This window comes from Engraulis encrasicolus, chromosome 14 (genome assembly GCF_034702125.1).
Source record: "Engraulis encrasicolus isolate BLACKSEA-1 chromosome 14, IST_EnEncr_1.0, whole genome shotgun sequence".
Lineage (NCBI taxonomy): Eukaryota > Metazoa > Chordata > Actinopteri > Clupeiformes > Engraulidae > Engraulis > Engraulis encrasicolus.
Window position 1 is genome coordinate 38,226,954 of NC_085870.1, and position 7,651 is coordinate 38,234,604.

General features: G+C 41.8%; 1 long non-coding RNA gene across 2 annotated transcripts; it reads right to left on the bottom strand.

The window, feature by feature from the left end:
• Positions 1-3,378: 3,378 nt before the first annotated feature.
• Positions 3,379-7,380, bottom strand: LOC134463301 (uncharacterized). 2 transcript variants are annotated; one of them, XR_010037714.1, is made up of 5 exons: positions 7,162-7,380; positions 5,469-5,645; positions 4,501-4,621; positions 3,815-3,946; positions 3,379-3,661 (listed from the first exon to the last, which is right to left on the bottom strand). It is a non-coding gene; the product is annotated as an uncharacterized LOC134463301 (long non-coding RNA). The 2 variants fall into 2 exon arrangements; XR_010037713.1 differs by lacking the exon at positions 7,162-7,380 and having other exon boundaries at positions 5,469-5,710.
• Positions 7,381-7,651: the final 271 nt, after the last annotated feature.

Sequence of the window (7,651 nt, forward strand, 5' to 3'; positions counted from 1 at the left end):
ATTGTTTTGAGACAAGACGTGCATTTTTCAGAGGTAGTGAGGAGTTTTGCCCGTTGTGTGTGATGTTTGGAGATTTGTGTGTAGAGTTTTGAGAATTCGAGAACTGATTCCGAAAAATGTGTGTAAGCAATCGAGAAAAACTGTAACATATTTTGGAGTTCAAAAACTAAACAAATGTGTTTTCTCCTTGCATCTACTCATTTTTCATCAATATGACATGCAATGTGTGTCCTTATGGGGTGATGATTTCAGATTGTAAACTGGTATGAAGAGAGTTTGCCCATGTGATGAGGAAGTGAACTTAGTATGGCAGTTGATTTTAGTATTTTGAATGACAGTGTGTTCAATGCGACAACCAGGGTTTTTCTTCATGAAAATTGTGTGTAATCCAGAGAATTGTGTGTAGTGGTTTGAAAAGAGTGTGTTTTAAAACTGAAATGTGAGTGTAAAGAAGGAATTGTGTTTAGTGTTCAGTGACATTGGTTAGGGGAGTTGGGAAATGGGTGAGATGTTCCGAGAATTGTGTGTGAAGTACCAGAAATTGTGTATAAGCAATCGAGAAAAACTGTAACTAAAAAATGAACTAATATTCACTAGTATCACCAATTTACAGTCAGTTTTGCTGCTAAATTGTCAATTTCTGGAAATACAAAATGGTGGACAATAGAGAAGATCGCCCATTTCCCAGTCATAATGAATACTTGATGATAATGAATTTGATGATGGTGGTAACATTCATGAAGAAGGTGACATTTGTGATTGGGAGGCATGATTTCTGGAAATAAAATATTCAAAATATTACACAGTGCACCTAGGTCGGTAAGTAAACTAAGACCAAGACACTATTAAGACCAAGACAAGACCTCTGTAACCAATGTAGTCAAAACCAAGACACAGTCAACAGCAGGACAAATACCAAGACAGACAGAAAAAGACAAGGATGGAATGAAGTCATGAACCTAAAGTCGCTTATAATAAGTAGAGTTGTCAGCCCTCTCACATCTCACTCCGCCTCCAATATCTGGCTCCTTGTCCTGCCTTTTCCTGCTTCCATGTTCCTTCCGAGAGAATGTGGCAGTGGTACTCCCAAAACACCTCCATACTGTTCTTATACCGTGTGAGATAAATGAGATGGTAAAAAGACATGAGAGTAAAGACCTCTACTCAAAACAACCCCCGATTGGAATATATTACCTCTTAATCCATCTTTAGCCAGAGCACTTACTCAAACGAGAGACTGGGAAGAACACTGGACACTGCATACTTTACATGCCATCCATCAATTTGCCAGATTTCTTTATCTGACTCTTGTAATGAGTGGTCAATGGCAATCTATAGAGGAACTGATTGGAATGTTCAAGTGGTGGTACACAAATAATTCAGAGTTAATTCAATCCTTAGAGAGTACTCTGAGGCCAAATACATTCCAGAAGACGTTAAATTGACTCCAACTGTTGTATTAAAGGTGACATATTAAATCCCTTCATACAGCAGTTAGAATTGGTCTATGGGCTATACAGAACACGTCCATGAAGTTATTTATTCAAAATCATCAGAACACCAAAGTTTCGCCAGCTTGAAATCTTGTCAGCGCCAGTCACTTCTAAATTGCGCGGTTCTGCTCGGTCCCTGGTCTAGCCACGCCCCGTCTTGGCTTGTGGCCGCGAGAGAACTGGAGCGTAGCACCACCAAATCACAATGGCTTTTAACAGACCGGCAATTATCCAGCCATACGTGCTTGACCCCTTGTCAGACCCAGACGCCGAACAAGAGGAAGAGGAGCCACCTAGATCCCCACGAATACCAAAACCAGTATCTGAATGGTTAGTCAATTTTGTACTTTCTTTCCATCTGCATCGCTGATCTCTCATATTTCAGCAGACAGGCTAGCTACTAGCAGAGTAAACGTAGCCTACTGTAATCGTCCTATTAGAGATACTGACCAAACAATATGATTGCATCCCTCTGTATTTCTATTATCCATAGTCTATGTAAACATTGAACAGTGTTTTGACTGGAAAGGCTAGGCGAGGCGATATTTTGTACCATTTCATAGGCGCTATCATTTCAAATGGTATGGAACCTTCAGAAAGACAAATAGCTTGTGTGCCTTCGTACAGCAACTTTAGAAATTACAATGACATGACCATACAAAAGCCTTTAGCTTTACAAGGGACGTGGTCAAGGAGATCACCTAGACTGTACATTGCTGGAGGAAAGTTGACTCATTCCCCTCGTCCTTTCATAGGTGCCGATGCGGGAACTGTGGTGCAATGCCTACTGAACACGAGAGCTTGTGCTGTCAGGAGGTCCCAGAGGTAACTAGTTTTCTCCATCACTTGGTGTGTAGCATATCTCTTGGTGTTTGTCATGTAGGGTTAGCGTAAACAAGGGTGGCCAAAGTAAAGGTATAAGTAAATAATAATACACATGCCATGGGTTCCTTCCAGCACAATACCTTGGTAGAGTAACTGGTCTGCAGTAGGCTAGATTGTTGTGTGATCCTGCACTGGCTAAATAGGGGGAATATTTTAGGGCACCCCCCCAGTAACGTCTCATCCCCACATTAGATGCAATGTAGTAACTGTAACAAATATCATGTGCCGGTTAGTACTGACCACACTAGGCTAATTCTACTTTGGCCTCCTCAGGTGACAGGGCCACCATAGTATTTGCTTGCAACACTCACCTTACCTGTATCATCCTACTACCTAACAGGTCACAAGGCGCATGGAGCAGGTGGAGGGCACTCAGCCTCAGTGCGTTATCGACCATCCTGGATTTTATGCCAATGTGTATGTCCTCAATGTGTATGTGCTTCAAGCCATGTACAACATCTACAGAGCAGATCATGGACCAGTACGGCTACGGGGCATAGAGCAGTATGTTCACTCCTTACTTCTACCATATCACAAATGTATGACAACTTTACATTTTCAGCAAACAGTCTTATCTTACTTCTTGCAGGGCTGATTGTTGCCTGATTGATACCTGATTTCAGGCTTGACAGAGTTTGCAAAATAAAAACATTGATAATAATTAGCCATTAGGTTATTCTTATAGAAAGTGTTACAGGTTCAGGGTTTTCTTCTACTATCAGGCTTGAATTATGGTCATACACAGGCTATTAAATGTTTGAATAATGTGTGAAAATAGGCCTACGTTACGTCACTATGCAGTATCTTGTCGTCGTCGTTAGAGCAGGGGGAAAAGTTCAGGCTCAGGATTTTTTTTCACTATCACCCCTGTTCTTGTGATCATGCCTTTATATCAGTAAAGGCCATATTGTAAACACCAATGAAATGTAAGAATGCCTTATGACTGGTACATTTTGTGTATGACTAATATCTTCAAATACAAAGTGACCCAAAACGTGTGTAGAAACCAAAAACATTTTTTATTATGAAAGTCATCTAAAAGCACATTTTGTTTGAAGCCGTTACAGATATCTGGCGTACAGGATGTTTGTCAGTTGGTGTTGGGGATTCCTTGGGTGCCACATAAGAGTCGTGGTTCCATCATGTGTCGTCCTGCGTGTTCGTCGGGAGTTTCCAGATAGTCAACAGCAATACATGGGCTTCAGACTGCCTCCCCTGCGTTGAAGCGGAAGATGCAGCTGGTGATCACCCCCTCCTTCTCAGGCCCACGTCTTCAACGCATCCTATGCAATGAAAGACATGTTGTATTTCTACTGTATTTTCACATTAATTTTACTAAACTATTCAAAGTGTAAATTTGTTTTAACTGTTTTAATTCAGATTACAAGGCTTATTTTTATTACTTTTTCTTTATAATTAAAATAAGAAATACTTACCAGATGTTGCCTCATTTTATACGGGCTTCACTCTTGCCTCCCTCTTCATGGCATTGGAGTAATGGATCCTGTAGAGGGGATCTGTGGACGTGGTGGCCTGGTCTCGTGCAGCATTCTCATTGAAATGGAGGGCTGCCAGGAAATGAAGAGAAAAATCGAACGTGAAAATGGTGGTGTATACAATGCAAATAGTCAAAAATCTATGCAATTAACATTTCACTTCCCATGGGATGCAAACATACACTTTCTGGAGCAAATTGTAATTGTAAGATGATGCTGCAGGCGATGGGTCTTTACTGGTGTTGAATTGAGGGGAGGTGGAGGCTCAGTGAGGGAATCTGTGGACGGGCCATAGTCTTTGCAGCAGCATAAAGTAGACTGCACGCCCTGAATAGAAATCTCCATTTTCTATTTTTTTCTATTCAGGTGTAATAAAATAGGGGCGTACCTTACATTGTGTGTTTTGTTTACTGACTAAAGACACCTGCTGAAAGATGCACCCCTTTTTTATTTCATATAACGTTTTCATTTGTGTCGGCACCCTCAAAGTAATTAATTGACATTCCATGAAGCCTTTTCCTTGCTGCAATTGATAATGAATCTGCTGTAATACACTACTCACTAAAAGGATGACATGGTTATGACAAAGTAAAACATTTCAGAGAGCTCAGAAAAATTGCCTTCACCTCATAGATAGCTGTATACCAGGTCAGCACTTTCATTCAGGTTCCATTCTTCAGGTCACAGGTGGGTCAGTTCGACAGTAGACTTCTGTTTCTGGCTGAATCCGATCTGGCTGGTCTGTTACTGAGACAGGACAAAGAGACATACATTTGGAAAAGAGACATGGCATGAGAGTATAATTTACACTCAGCTTGTAACAAAAGCTTTCAATCAAAAGAAACTGAAACTACAGTTTACACCAGTCTTGAAAGTTATGCTTTGTAATTGACATAGGGTCTGGGAAATTGTACAGAGTACTAACATTTTGTATACGCAACACCCGAACACAGAATACAGAACACAGACGTAACACAGAACACATGAAGTCTGTGTTACGCCTGTGTTCTGTATTCTGTGTTCGAGTTTTGAGGGTGCGAGGAGTGGGGAAGGAAGCAGTGGGGAATCTAGTCAGCTGAGGGTAAGTTATGTGAAGTGCGAGGTTTATCATTATGTATTGGTTATGTGGCATGGCTGTGGCCGACAACAGTCGTAATAAAAATGACACTAGAGCTACTGTCTACACCTTGTGTGTTCTCTGGCTAAATGCTTGGAGGTCCCACGGTTACCTATTTATTTTCTCTACATTTAGGGCTAACATATGTCTCTTAGTTATAGGTTGGTAAAGCTAACCAAAGTAAAACAATATGTAAACAAACACCTGCCATAGTTTCCTTCAGACTCTGGTCTTCAGTAATCTACAGAGCAATGTGCCTGAATCGGCACTGACTCGGTCAAATTTGGGTTGTTCCTTTTTTTCTCCCTCTTCAGTAGGTACAATGGAATAACTAGTGTATGCAATATAATGTACTAAGGTTCTACTTACACCATAAATGAAGGCTACTTCTTAGGCTACCTCTTGTAACAGGGCCACCGTTTGGTCCACAGCATGCTTTGCTTACAACACTCACTGTATTTACATAATACCTAATACCTTATAGGTTACAAGCCGCATGGAACAGTTGAAGGGTGCACATCCAGGGTATTATCCAGTGTGTCCAAGTGAGGTCCAAGTGTACGTATGGACAGTTGGGTGCCAGCGGTTCGTTTCTCTGGTGGTTTGACAGGCGACCTCTCTTGTGGGAGGAATCAGATGTGGCTGGGCTGGAGCCTTGGAGAGTACAAAGACAGACATTTTGAGAAGCTGCACTCAAGTAAAACAATGTATAGCCTGCCTGCCTACTCTGATTGTGATAAACGCTTTCAATCAAAAGGAACAGTGCCTACAGATTGATTATTAGTTTTGAAATTCATTTTTATAATAATATACTCATCAGTAGGCCTAAATGATGGGGGCAGGCTACTTGTGTGTAGAATTCTCTAAATCAAGAAAAGAGCATGTTTAGGCCTATCCGTTACAACGTGCTGTTCTATCTCGATTACATTCTTTAGAAAGGTGAAACATAGCCTACAAATATGGGCACGAGTCATGAATCACTTCAGATGACGGTAAATTATACCATGTCTCGCCTAGCCTACATATGTCAACTTGAGAGCACTCTTCTTTTTTTGGGTAGCCTATGTTTTTGCGCATCAGATTAGTTTGAACACAAAGTCGACAAGGCAAGCGCCATGGGCGAGGTTGAAATTCCCCGTGACACACCTCATAACAATCGCCATAAACACAATTGTTATGAAGTATCGCTTGGGGACTGCAACGAGGGGATATTGATTTGAATAACGGATAATTAACGACGATCATTATACAAGTTAGGAGGAGGGGACTTTGGGAAATGGACATAATCAGACGCAGATTTGGCTATAATTTCAAGATTTTCATCCTAACTAACAATCGCTCAAAATATGGGCACGACATATGAACCACTTCCAATGACGGTAAATGATCATGTCTCGCCTACATAGGTCAATTTGAGAGCTCTTCTTTTCTTTTTTATGTTTTTGCGCATCAGACTGCGTTTGCACATAAAGTGGACAGGGCAAGCGCCCTGAGCGAGGTTGAAATTCCCTGTGACATACCTCACAACAATCGCCATAAACACAATTGTTATGAAGTGTCGCTTGGGGACTGCAACGAGGGGATATTGAATAGCGGATAATTAACGACGATCAAGTTAGGAGGAGGGGGCTTTGGGAGACGGACAGAATCAGATGTAGATTTGGCTATAATTTCAATCTTTTCATCCTAACTTAGCTGCGCTATCTAGACTAAGTGAAGTTGCATGGTTATCACCAGACATCAAAAGGGAGATTATGGTCTTGTCTGCACGCTCTCACTACCATATTGCCAAAAGAGAATCCATCTAGAACTAGAGCTCTAGTTCTAATAATCATCTGGCTCGCAGCCATTTGTGACCTTTGTTGTCAGACTCCGTGAACACTGAACAGGAGACGTGGAATGTCTGGACAACCAGCCTAGAACACTGCTCATCAAAGTTTTATTCGTAGTTATTACTAGTATGATAATTTCACGTCAATCAGACACTTTTGCAGTCCACTTTTGGGCTACTGATTTACAAGTAGGCTAAGTTGGCTGGTTGGCAAACAAGAAAACATCAGTGGCTTGGTTAGCATAAGATTACGCATAGCACCTACCACACCATTCACTACAGTAACCTAGTCACACCACTACAGTAGCTAGAAGGGGGAACACATTTGAAGATACTTACAGGTCCTTTACCTGTCGACACATCACGGATAGTTGGGACCGTGTCCTCGGTTAGGCGAAGTCTGTGTGCCAATCCTGCATGGTATTGTCCCAAGTTTCCAAAGCAGTCTTCAGCGAAATGGTTTGCACACACTGTAATTTGTTTTCCAAGTGTTGGTGGAATCTTGCCATCAAAGATGAAATTTAGCCACGCAGATTTTCTCTGGTCAGTTGGAAGAAGATGCACAGACTTGTATGGTTCCCCACAACCGACAACAAAACACCTTTTTTTGCTTTTGCTTGCCATAGCTCGGTTCCCGTTAGCGATGAAGCTAAGATACAACAATGGCGGACACGCAGGTTCTTCACTCCATGAATTAGTGGGTGGGGATTTCCGTTGGGGGCAGGCCTGGACACCGCCAGGCAGCACCCTCATTGGTCGGCCCCTATATCACGTCACACAGGTGGGGAACTGCTAACTGGCTCACAGGAGGCGGTGTCAAATTTCGCCT